The sequence below is a fragment of the Microcebus murinus genome, chromosome 1 (genome assembly GCF_040939455.1).
Source record: "Microcebus murinus isolate Inina chromosome 1, M.murinus_Inina_mat1.0, whole genome shotgun sequence".
Lineage (NCBI taxonomy): Eukaryota > Metazoa > Chordata > Mammalia > Primates > Cheirogaleidae > Microcebus > Microcebus murinus.
Window position 1 is genome coordinate 92,914,684 of NC_134104.1, and position 12,487 is coordinate 92,927,170.

The 12,487-nt window shown below is 36.1% G+C and overlaps 1 pseudogene; it reads right to left on the reverse strand.

Moving 5' to 3' along the window:
* LOC105879163 (EGF-like and EMI domain-containing protein 1) overlaps positions 1 to 12,487 on the reverse strand; it is a 551,225-nt pseudogene that overhangs the window by 490,184 nt on the left and 48,554 nt on the right.

The window sequence follows — 12,487 nt, forward strand, 5'->3', positions numbered from 1 at the left end:
AACCATTTCTCAATGGGATTGTGACATGTGACGAAAAGTGGATTTTATAGACAACCAGTGACAACGACCAGCAATGATGACCAGCTCAGTGGTTGGACCAACAAGAAGTTCCAAAGCACTTCCAAAGCCAAACTTGCACCAAAAAAAGGTCATGGGCACTGTTTGGTGGTCTGCTGCCAGTCTGATCTACTACAGTTTCTGAATTTTGGCAAAACCATTACATCTGAGAAGTATGTTCAGCAAATCTATGAGATGTACAGAAAACTACAAGGCCTGCAGTCGGCATTGGTCAACAGAAAAGAGCCCAAATCTTCTCCACTACAACACCTGATCACATGTGGCACAACTGAAACTTCAAAAGTTGAATGAATTGGGCTACAAAGTTTTGCCTCATCCACCACATTCACCTGACCTCTCACCAGCTGACTACCACTTCTTCAAGCATCTCTACAACTTTTTGCAGAGAAAATGCTTCCACAACCAGCAAGATGCAGAAAATGCTTTCTAAGAGTTCATGGAATCCCAAAGCATAGATTCTTATGCTACAGGAATAAACAAACTTATTTCTCATCGGCAAAAATGTGTTGATTGTAATGGTTCCTATTTTGATTAATAAAGTTATGTTTGAGCCTAGTTATAATGATTTAAAATTCATGGTCTGAAACTGCAACTACTTTTACACCAAACTAATATTTTACAAATGATAACATTGAAGCTAGGGATATAAAATGATGTCTCCAAGACAATGCAGGTGATCACTGGTGAGACCCAACTTCAACCCCAGAACTCCTGAGGATGTTCCATGTCACCAGATAGCATTCCACCAACACCCAATTTTTAATGTGCATAATCACCACACTTTGATTTGGGGATTCTGCCATAGGCATGAGAGTAGAGTACCAATGAATACTGTTGTATGCTCAGGACACCCCAACTGCAGGACTGCCTGCTCAGAGAGGTAGACTTACGAAAGTCCTTGCAAAATCCATCAGATACCTCTGCATAAGGTTCTGGAATATCTGGTCTGGTTGGACCAAGAAAGCCTAAGGAACTCCTGCCCTGGACCTATTTTTTTTTTTTTTTTTTTTTTGCCATGCCCCACATGCCTCTCTTATTGCAGTCAAGAGAACTACTCCTGTTATTATTATTGTTGTTGTTGTTTTTATTCCTTGAACTTGCTGTACTATTTTTTGTTTCTGGGAAATATACTAGTCTCTCTGACCAACTTCATATTATTGTTCTGTTTATCTTTAGGAATTAGTTGTATTTTGTATTTTCAAATCTTTTCAGAAACCTTCACTCACCTCCCAGTATAGCATAGATGGACCATCTCTTATTTCCTTTAAGACACAACCATTCTCCATCATAGCACTTGTGAGCTACATCATAATCACTGGTTTTCTGATCACTATTTCCCAACACACTAAGGATACCATATTGGTTTTGTATCTGCAGTACCTAGCACACAGTCTGGTGTATAAATATTTAATGACTAATAGAAAGACTTACTGGAAGATTGAATAAATGAATAAGTGAATAAAAGAAACAAGAAGACCTCAGAGTCTTAGTATCCAACCATTAGGCGATTATTTAGCTTGACTTCTGACCAGAGAAAAGAAAGATTAAATAAGTGATGAGAAGATGTATGACTTTGTGTGTGATATTAATCAGTTAATGAAGCTCCATGTTGTTCTGCCTATATCCATAAAATGAAAAAAGATAGAAAATTTCACCACCAGCTATCTAGCCTGATTTGCATGTGTTCCAATCTTCAAAGTATTTCTTTTGATTCCTTTAATCAATAGCTATTTTAGAAAGCTCTTCATTACTTCCTAATTGTCAAAATTCATTTTCTTCATTTTTCCTTATTAAAGGCAGATTTTTCAAATGAGTTAAGTAGATCAGCAATTTTAGAATTATTATTAACTTCAAGCACTTCTCTCAATTATTAGCATGTCCCTTCTCTCTCTAGGACTGGAATCTTTTCTCCCTTTTTAAAAGACCATCTGGTATATTCTAGACTTCTCTTTTTTTCATATGTTTCAAATAAATTCAACTTTACCCTATGCTAAAAGCAATCTATGTTTACAATAATCCTGATCGTAGATACTTTTATTTATCACATTCATGGATTTGGATGAAGATGTTGTGATTCCCTATTATGTTAACATGTCAAAAAATAAGTAAATAATTAGAATTCAACTAGATTTTAATCTGTCCCAGCCAAATAAACTGCTAATGCCATTATCATGGTCCACAAAACATCTTAAAAACTATTAAATGAATATTTGGATTTTTATGTACAGCATATTAAAATTTAAAATACACATATTCATTGACCCCAACAATTCCACTGCTGGAAATTTGTCCCACAAAATTAAAAAGACCTCATTATTACAGCACTGATTATTGCACCAAAAAGATGAAAACAAAATGAATGTCCATCAATAAATGAGTGATCAAAAGTTTGTGGTACATTGATATTATGGAATATTATGCATCTGTTTGTATATGATTATATGAGAGCTCAGAAATTGACACAAAAGATATTCAGCAGGTTACTACTGAGGAAAGGAGAGGAAGTTGGAACAGAAGAGGAAAGAAGGAAAGATAAGGAGGAAAAAGAACATTCATGACAAAACAGTACATGGAATATAATCTCATCTCATTTATGCAAAATTTCATGTGTGTACAAATATAATAATTATTCAAGGATGACCACCATGTATATCTAAAGGAAATAGGACTGTACCTTTTTCACTTTTTTATTGAATATACTGGGTTTTTTTATAATTTGAAACTTTTTAAATTATCATTTGAATTATTATTTATAATTTGAAACAAAATTAAAATGATACACACACACACACACAGGGAGACATACACAGAGGGGAGGAGAGAGAGAGCGATCAGACCAAGAATTATGTACTCATACATCAGAACTCAAATTCAGCCACTGATTAAGAAGTAGGTAATAGGCAGTACCAAGAGACTATAATCAACCTGCTTGATAGACTACATGTCCTAACAACTATATTCTTTTTAAAAACAGTCTTTGCTGATTTTAATTTTTAATTTTCTTTCAAGACTCAGCTAATGTCATTTCTTAATTGGGTTCCCCACTTGTTTCCCAAATGTTTGAATGATTTTCTAGGAAGTCTTCAAAGTCTTTTCATAAACCCTCTTAAATTTACATACTTTGTGGTATCTCATTTTCTAGATGAAATGCAATACCTTGTAGCAAATGTCTGAATTTCTACTTCAGGTTTCATACCCCTCAGGGCTCATCAATTTTTTTTTAATTCAACAGTTCTACGGTAAGAGTAGAAACAAATGTCAAAATCTAAGGGTAAATACATTTGGACAACGATAATGAAAAATGCAGTGCAGACTCCTGAAAGATGTTTCATATGGTTGGTCCTATCTCACAGCTTCTGCAACTTTAGGGTGTACAAACAAATTTGTGGAAAAGACACATTGATTCTACCTATATTCAAATAATCCAGCATTTTCACCAGCCCAAAATTGGAAACTAAGTTGAGTTTCAAACAGCACTTTAATTACTTTGTTATATAAAAGTTAAGAAATGGAATAATCAAAATATCCAAGTACTGGTATCGAAAATAAAGAATAAAATAAACCAGGTCTAATTTCTAGGCCATTATCATTACCAAATGTCCCTTTAATTAGCTTTCCTCTCTAGAACTTAATGTTTTACAAGATTTGCTCTACCAAACACATAAATTTATAAAGTAATAATTAATTTTTAAAAATTCTGAGTGAATCAATGACATGTGTAACTGCCCATCACAGCTACTCATCAAGATGAGGAAATCAGTGTTGCATATGTAGTTGAAATCACTTATTTAGGGCCAAACAATTTAACATGGATCAATGTACGATTTCTGTTAGCTTCTTAAAAATAATGAAAACAGTTGAAGATATACCCTACAGCTCAAAGCATCCACTGACCTCTGTTTCAGAATCAGTGTTCCCTAGTCAAAGAATAAATTGGGATCTGGCAGATGGGAGGGGGAGAAGGGGATAGGTATATCCACATTTAATGGGTGTGGTGAGCACCATCTGGGGGATGGACATACTTGAAGGCCTTACTTGGATGGGGCCAGGGCACATAACCTAAATATTTGTACCCCCATAACATACTGAAATAAAAAAAAAATTAAAGCAGCTTTATTTTAACTCACAATTTTGTTTAAAAAAAAGAGAGAGAGAGAGAGAGAGAGCAAACAACTCAGAAAAGAGTATCAGGATTAATTTAGAAGAATAGCTCTGAAGTGACCCATGAAAAACATGAGGCTTAACCTTACACCAAGAGCAGAGGAGAAAAATGGACATGAGTGATGAGCTCTCAGTAACCTTCCAATTCCACTTACAAAGATTCAAGCAATGGATATGAGAAAGCAAGCATATCAGAAGATAATGAATGCAATATTTTTGTTAGCTTTTTATACCAATTTCTTTAATGTCTATAACATAGTTTCGTTTGGTTTTCCTTGCTCTGAAAAGATAAATGCAGATGCATTCACATTCTCTGGAGAATAGAATCAGATAATTAAGTTTAAAAAATCCTTTTGAAATCATCCAATCTCATGACAGATGCAGTAAAGGATAAATCATTGGCCATTCTGAAAATTTTCCGCACAAGAAACATCTTAAATGCACATGTCCAAAATAGACAGTTGACAAAGTTCCAACCTTGGAAGCTCAGTTACCAAGTGTTGAAACTTTGAGAATCATGCAAGTTTCAGGATTGAGGGAGAGGGGTGTTTTTTGTTTTTTTAAATCAGAGGCCTAAAATTAGTAAATTTACTAATAAATATACTAATAAGTTTATTGCTAATGAATTTGTTGAATTTATTAACAACAAATTCATGTTAATCCTACTTTGTTCATTCACAGACTACTGAAATCTCCCACAAGCATACTGTACCATCAATTTCAAACTATGGTGAAAGATTTAACAGCTAAGATCAGAATGAGGTTTACTTATTACTAAGCAGCCATTTCCTGGACTGTTTTGTACTTACTGCTACCCTTTGAACTCTTTAGAATGAATAATTAAAAAGAAACTACGAAGCATATTTTGTGATGCTGATTATACTGTAGGTTATAGGTTTTTGCTTCGTGGATCATTTCAAATGCTCACCAATCTCCAGAGAGATGACCCTGCCATTAGCCTGAATCAGCAAAATTGGCTGGCCCCTAAAAGCAAAGTAGGCAGCACCAAATCATGATAAAATGGTTTTGTTGTTGACACACCATATTGACAGTGGGGTCCACGAAATTCCTCTGAACACTGACCCTGCTGGGCTTCACCATCTAAGCATTTGCTGCCTTTCAAAGGAGTCCCCATGGCAAAGATAGCTAAAAGGAGTGTGGATGAGGAGGGTGGGAGAATAGAGATGAGAGAAAGAAAGAAAATCAACATAGGCACCATGTCGCTAATATACCAACAGACATTTCCACCAGCCCCTCCATAGCAAGGTTAAACAGTGTTTTCATCACGAGTTAAGGCATTACTGTCTAAAGCCTTACAGAACTCTGGGTGAGGGAGTATCTGCATAACCTGGACACTCATAGAAATGCAGAAGCCCAGGACCACTCCAGACCTACTGAATTGGAATCCATATTTTAGCAATTTACCAGGTCATCTGTATTCACATTTAAATTTGAGAAGCACTCTAAAGAAACACCATGGATAAAATGAATGTGTAGCCAAAACAGTCTAAAAATCAAGCAAAAAATTCTAATACTTATCACAGGCAAAAGATTATGATAGGTGTCATACAACAACGTAAAGAATTCATCTCACAAGTCATTAATTTCTGGCTTATAACATAGTTAATTTAAGATGACATTGTGGGCAGATGTTTTCACTGAGCTTAAACCAGTTTAAGCTAATGACATCATGGGCAGATGTTTTCAATGAGCTTAAGCCAGCGGCCTAGCACTGTATGCAAATACACAGTGACCCTTGGTGCACCCCTCAACACTAAGCCTGCTTAACATGGGAAGCCTGCGGCAACTTCACTAAGATATTTCAAGAGCAGAAAGCACACTGGGGAAGGAAGCAGGATGCCAGCAAACTCCCTAAGGTACAGAATAGCAGGAGAGATGAATTGTTGTGCTGTGGTGCTGCATTGATTGCAACACACTGAAGCATTTTAAGTGACTTTGCAATAACCATAAACACATAATATAGGTAAAGGAGTTGCTAAACGGAACCATTTCTCCTGGCGTGAATAAACTATATAATGCCACTAGTTCTGCTGTCTGAGTGCTGTCAAACATACTCCAAAGGTTCTGAAATACTCTCACCAGAGGTTTGTAAAAGGACTGCATACCTCATCTTAAAAAGTAAACTGCCTCCAGAGTTCTGCAATTAATCATGACAAGCACAAGTTGAGAAATCCCATTTAGATTTAGTACGATGATTTCCCTCCAGACTTTTGAATCAACTGTGGGTTACAAATTTGATGATATGGTAAAGGGGCAAACAGAAAAGAGAGATGGAAGTCAAGGTGTAACCTGTCTGGTTTTAAATCAACTGTCTCTTAAATAAAGAGACAGAATATAAAGCAGCACTTTCACGGGCCCTGAGTTGTGACCTATCATTAGAAACACTTAACAGAAAGGCTTTTTGTGCATTTTTGCACATGTCATGTGTGAATTTTCAGTTCAAAGAGATGCTCTGAATCTGCAGTGATTTTAAAGATGCTGAAAACTTGACAAGTATGATTGAAGCCCAAAACAGAGCAAAACCATTCCTTCTAGTAACAGAGAGTTAGACAGGAAGAATTATAACTTACCATGTAGGCAGCCCGGTTAATCATCCCGCCGCTTCCAACCAGAGCAGCACTTGTAGACCATCTGCTGCTCCATGTTGTACACCTGTCTGCAGGTGGTGTAGTACCAGATCCTAACAAACACAAGAATCTAAATCAGGGATATACTGCTTCTTCTTAAGGCAAAGCTGCCATCTTAAACCCACTAAAAATTTCTCCTTCCAATTCCAATCATGCCATGTATATGCATGTATATAGATAGATAAATATAGATAGATATGTATATATAGATATATGTGTATAAGTGTGTGTATATGTGTATAATTTGCATATATTATACACACGCCTTATTACATGTGCAACCGAGACTCATTATAGGTATAGGTTAATGAAAGTTAAGATGGATCCTCCTGTCCTCTGTTATCAAATATCCTAAGGATCACTCAAACTATCAAGAATGAAACCCAAAATTATGAAGAGAATAATGAAATCCTGAAGGATAATAAGGTACATTCATTTCAACTTAACACTGAAGGCTCTTCCTATACTAGTTCCACTACAGCATGCATTCTCAACTGTGGTGATATCACCCACAAGGGGGCAATAATTAGTTCTTAGTGTGGGTGGAAGATGAAAAGACCTTAGTTGATACAATGGTGTGTGGCCCTACAAATGAGCACAGTACATAAATGGACATAAAGCACATGTATAGTGTGAAAATTCTACAGGGGAAGGGGCAATTACAGAAAAAAAAGTTTAAAAAGGCTCCTGAGGGAAGAAATAATGAGCTAAAGGTGGAAAACACTGCACTATTTGTGCACACTTATCAATACACCTAATATCAAACGTCTCTAAAGGGACTGATTTCCTTTCTGTCAAATCAATGTCAATGTCATATTTACTTTTTAACATTTTATTTTTCTTTTCTTTTCTTTCCTTTTTTTTTTTTTTTTTTTTGAAACAGAGTCTCACTCTGTTGCCGGGGCTAGAATGCCATGGCGTCAGCCTAGCTCACAGCAACCTCAAACTCCTGGGCTCAAGCAATCCTGCTGCCTCAGCCTCCCAAGTAGCTGGGACTACAGGCATGTGCCATGATGCCTGGCTAATGGTTTAGATATTTTAATAGAGACAGGGTCTCGCTCTTTGCTCAGGCTGGTCTCGAACTCCTGACCTCAAGCAATCCTCCCACCTCAGCCTTCCAAAGTGCTTGGATTACAGGCATGAGCCACTGTGCCTGGCCTATTATATTTACTTTGTATGCCAAAAGTATAAGCACATTCTCTCCCCTTCATATAACTCCCCCATATTCCAAGCTTAAAACCTCTTTATTATTCAAGATCAATTTCAAGTTCTACTTCCTACAACTTTTTTCCCCACCATGCTAATGTATTTTGTTCTCCCTCCTCTCTCACAAATAGGACTTATTGGCTGTAGCATTTTTTATAACCCTTAATTTCTCACTATCTTGAAGTGTAACCTAGTATTTTGTGTCTCTCCAACTGGGACATAAGTATAGGTTTGTATACTTTTATAGAAATAAAAGGCATAAGGTTTGTCAAAGATGCTAAACATCTTTGAACACTGCCTTCACTCCAAAATCATTGTCATACACAAAATGTATAAAACTATTTGAGAATAAAAATATAAAACATGTTTTACTTATTCATATTTGTTTCTCCAAATATCTACAAATCAGCGTACTTGTTTTGGTTCCATCCATTACCAACAATGATTAGACCTTGTGGGGCAAGGGGTATAGAAAATCTAAATGAAAAGCCATTTTTAAATTCAAGTACTCTAATGAAAAAAAATCACACACTATATAAATATGATCTCCACTCTAATTTCTTTTAAAATAAACTTTTTGAAAAAAATAAAATAAAATAAACTTTTTGCTACATTATACTATCTATCACATATTGAATACCTACTGTGTATCAAGCATTGTGCCACATATGTTAATATTAATATGTTGTCAGTTAATCCTCATAATATCTATGCATGGCAAGATCTTTCTAGTCTTTCTAGCTTTACAGTCTAAGGCACAGAGAAATGTAGAAACTTTGCCTAAGGCCACACTGCTAGTAAGAACCAGGTGAAGTTTTCTGATTTATACATCATTTAAAAGTCCTGAGTTTAGACCAAAAACAAAGACTATTCATCTGAAGGTTCAACACCCACACACATCCCCATACACACAATGCATAAGTAAATATCCATAATTATAAATTATTTAACCTTATAACATTTTATTTAGTCCTATATTGTCAGTTCTGATATTTTTATAGCATGGCAAACCTAGTTAATTATAAATGTCCCAAACTTTCTGTTGACAATATAAGTAAGTTCTTCATTAACCTGACACACACTTTTTTTAATGTTAAGGATCCTGAATTCAGACCCTTAAACCATCATCATCTATTTGTATTAAGGGGTTCTTAGATGTTTTGTAAAACTACTTTAAAACTTTGGGGGAAAAAAAGTCTGCATGAAGCCTTGACTCCTAGAAAGAGCATTGTGGACACTTGCCTTTTCTCTCCTCTTCCAGCCTGCCGAGTTAATCCTAATTCAAAGGCCATAATAAAGTTAAAGGAGCTCTAGGTTTCAAAGTGTTACAAGAGTACCAAGGGCAGGTCAGACATTGGTTCACAACTATGGATCCCCTGGATCCAAGTTGTGCTAAATTTAGCAAACCAACACAATATTCCTTGTTTCTGTCAGTTTTCTGATCTTCGGCTTTCAATGGTATATCATGCCATGAGGTAAAATTAGTGGCATCTAACCTAAAATACCTCGCCCATAAATGAGGCCTAAAGCAAAGTAATAATATATCCTGTCCCTGAAGAAAAATACGTAACCGAAAGTTCTTGGTGGGCATACTTTATGCTCATTTGCTTAATGAACATATAATTTATTGGATGAAATATGTAGGTGCTGTTGAGGTATTTAGTTTTGAATTTTTAATAATCAAAAGGAATAACAGGAACACCCTTACCTTCTGTCATAACCCACACACCATCTTGGGCCGGTACAGCCTTTTTTCCAGAGCTGATGATGTATGTGAATGCCCTGACATGGGCGTGGAAGGCCTGCCACAGTCAATTGCTGTTCCTCACAAACAGCTGGCCTTGAAAAAAGAAAACAATAGGAATGTCATCAAATATATGTTTTACATCTAAAGCACTTATTTCTTCATTTTCCACAAAAAGCTTGTGACAACTTTAAACATACATAAAGTAAGAAAGAAAAATAGAGGCATTACAAAATAAAATCAGGATAAGAAAAAAAATCAGAATAGATTTTAAATTCCAGGAGAAATTCAGAAGATAAAATATAAAAGTCATAAGTTCCCACATGGTTAGAAAAATTAAGCTGAAAATTAAGTTCCAAGCTCTTTGGTAGTCAAAATTTGAAAACAGAATTGCAGGATTCTCAATATACATGAAGTACAAGCAAGCCAGTTCATCAAAAGTTTAATTTTTCCTGGAAATTAGTTCTGAACAATAATTTGCATCTATATGTTTAATTGGGTTTCACACATAAAGCTTTTTTAAACACAAATATTTTTCAACCAACACTATTATATTAATATTTCCTTAGAGAAAGTTTATACAGATTTATAGGATTTTAGATAAACTCTCTTTATTTTTTAAATGTGTGAGGCTAACTAGTATTGATAGCCTGGAGTGCCAGAATTAAAATTTTAAGTAATCTTCTCACATAATATGAAGAATGCTTTACTTAATAATGAATGATTTACTAGTCCATATCAAACATTTTGCATTTGAAAACATCACTACTTATAAAGCAAGTTAGGCCAACCCCTCACACTTTTCAGGCATCCATGGTCACTTGCATACCATGCAATGTCCTCACTGAAAATATGAAAAATGATTCAGAACTCTGATGTTCCTGCCTTCGGGGAGCTCACAGTCTGACTTAGTCTCCATATTCATAGTCTGCTGAAAATAGAAACGAGCTCTGATTCTGGAGCTCCCGATAGCCCCTAAATAACTCTGTGAACTTGTCCAGTGACACAGTCAGAATACTGATAAACATCTAATAGTACTTCCCACGCTATATATCAGTTACGTCACCTCCCATTTTTGTTAGCACTTTTTCCCTGTGGCTCCAAGTCTAACCATCTGATGTCATTTACAGCCCTATTCTCACTTCCAGATATATTTCTGAAAGGTGATTTTTTGGACTGTTAACCTCACCTACATTGAATAAAGTTCAAGTTGAACTTTATATTTATGAGTTTGCATAGCACATTTTAATACTTTAGGTTAGCACAGTACTGTAATAAAACAATAAATATAAAAACCGCACACAAGGTGAACATCCATAAAATCATCAAGAATTGGGCAGTGAACCTAAATAAAACCTTAGCTTGCGCACCAACTGGGGGATGGACACGCTTGAAGCTCTGACTTGAGGGGGGAGGGGGGCAAGAGAAATATATGTAACCTTAACATTTGTACCCCCATAATATGCTGGAAAAAATAAAAATAATAATAAAAAATAAATAAATAAAGATAGTTAGGGGAAAAAAGGCCTGAATGGTTTTAGAATAAAAAAATAAAGTAAAATAAAAAATTTTTAAAAAGTCCATATTAGATTCTCTGTAAACTGCCATATCTACACCTTTATATAGGCTTACAAGTTTTTGTGTGCCAACTAACCCCAATTAGAATGAGCTCAAAGCACTTTTGTTGTTTTGTCAGTAATTTGTAACCTTACAGCCCATTCAACCTTGAACTCCACTTGGCAGCCTCTTCTTCATCTATCCATCTATCCACTCACCCATCCATCCCTCCATCCCCCCATACATACCTCCAACAAATACTTATTTTGTACCTACATGGGTAAAAACACTGTGCCAGAAGAATTCCCCCAAACAAGGATTTGGATGTAAGTAGTTTACTTAGGAGGCACAGAAAACACCAGCCAGGGAAGGAGAACTAGCCAAAAAAAGATGCATTATTGAGCCAGCCAACACTGTAGATGACTATCTTCCCCAAGAGGGTAGGGAACCTTGGAATTCATACTCCAGTTCCTGTAAGTGATTGGCTGAGGGCTACTCCCTCCCTAGTATTTCAGGCCCAAAGCACAGGCAGCCGGAGTCAGCTTCCAGAAACCAAAGTCCCTCAAGCAAAAAAATGCAATGCTAGTGGTTTGAAGTCTGGCAGGTGTGCAGTGATAAAGCGGAGGGGACGGTTTCAGCTGCAGGTGGTACAAACAAAAGCCCATAGTCTCTTTGATTTGACAATCTAAATATTAATAGAAGAGACAGTAAATAAAAATACCTAGATAGATACAAAATGAGACATGCTAAGGTGGAAGCAGGCAGGAGGCTGAAATAGAGATAAGGGACGTTTACTTAGATTCATTATTTAGGAAAGGCTTCAGTGAAGAGGTGACACTGTAACCTGAAGGATGAAGAGATGACAACCATGGAAAAGCCTGTGGATGCCATTCAGATAGAAGGAGTAGAATGAGCAGAGGCCCTAAAAGAGGAAAATGTCTGGCCTCCCCAGGATCTGAAAGAAGGCCAAAGTGACTGGAGTAATGAGATGCTTGGTAGGATATGCAGGGCCTTCCAGGGCAAGGAGTTTTCATTATTCTTATTGCACAGAAAGTCACAGAGATTTTTAGAGTTCTGACTTCAGGATACATCC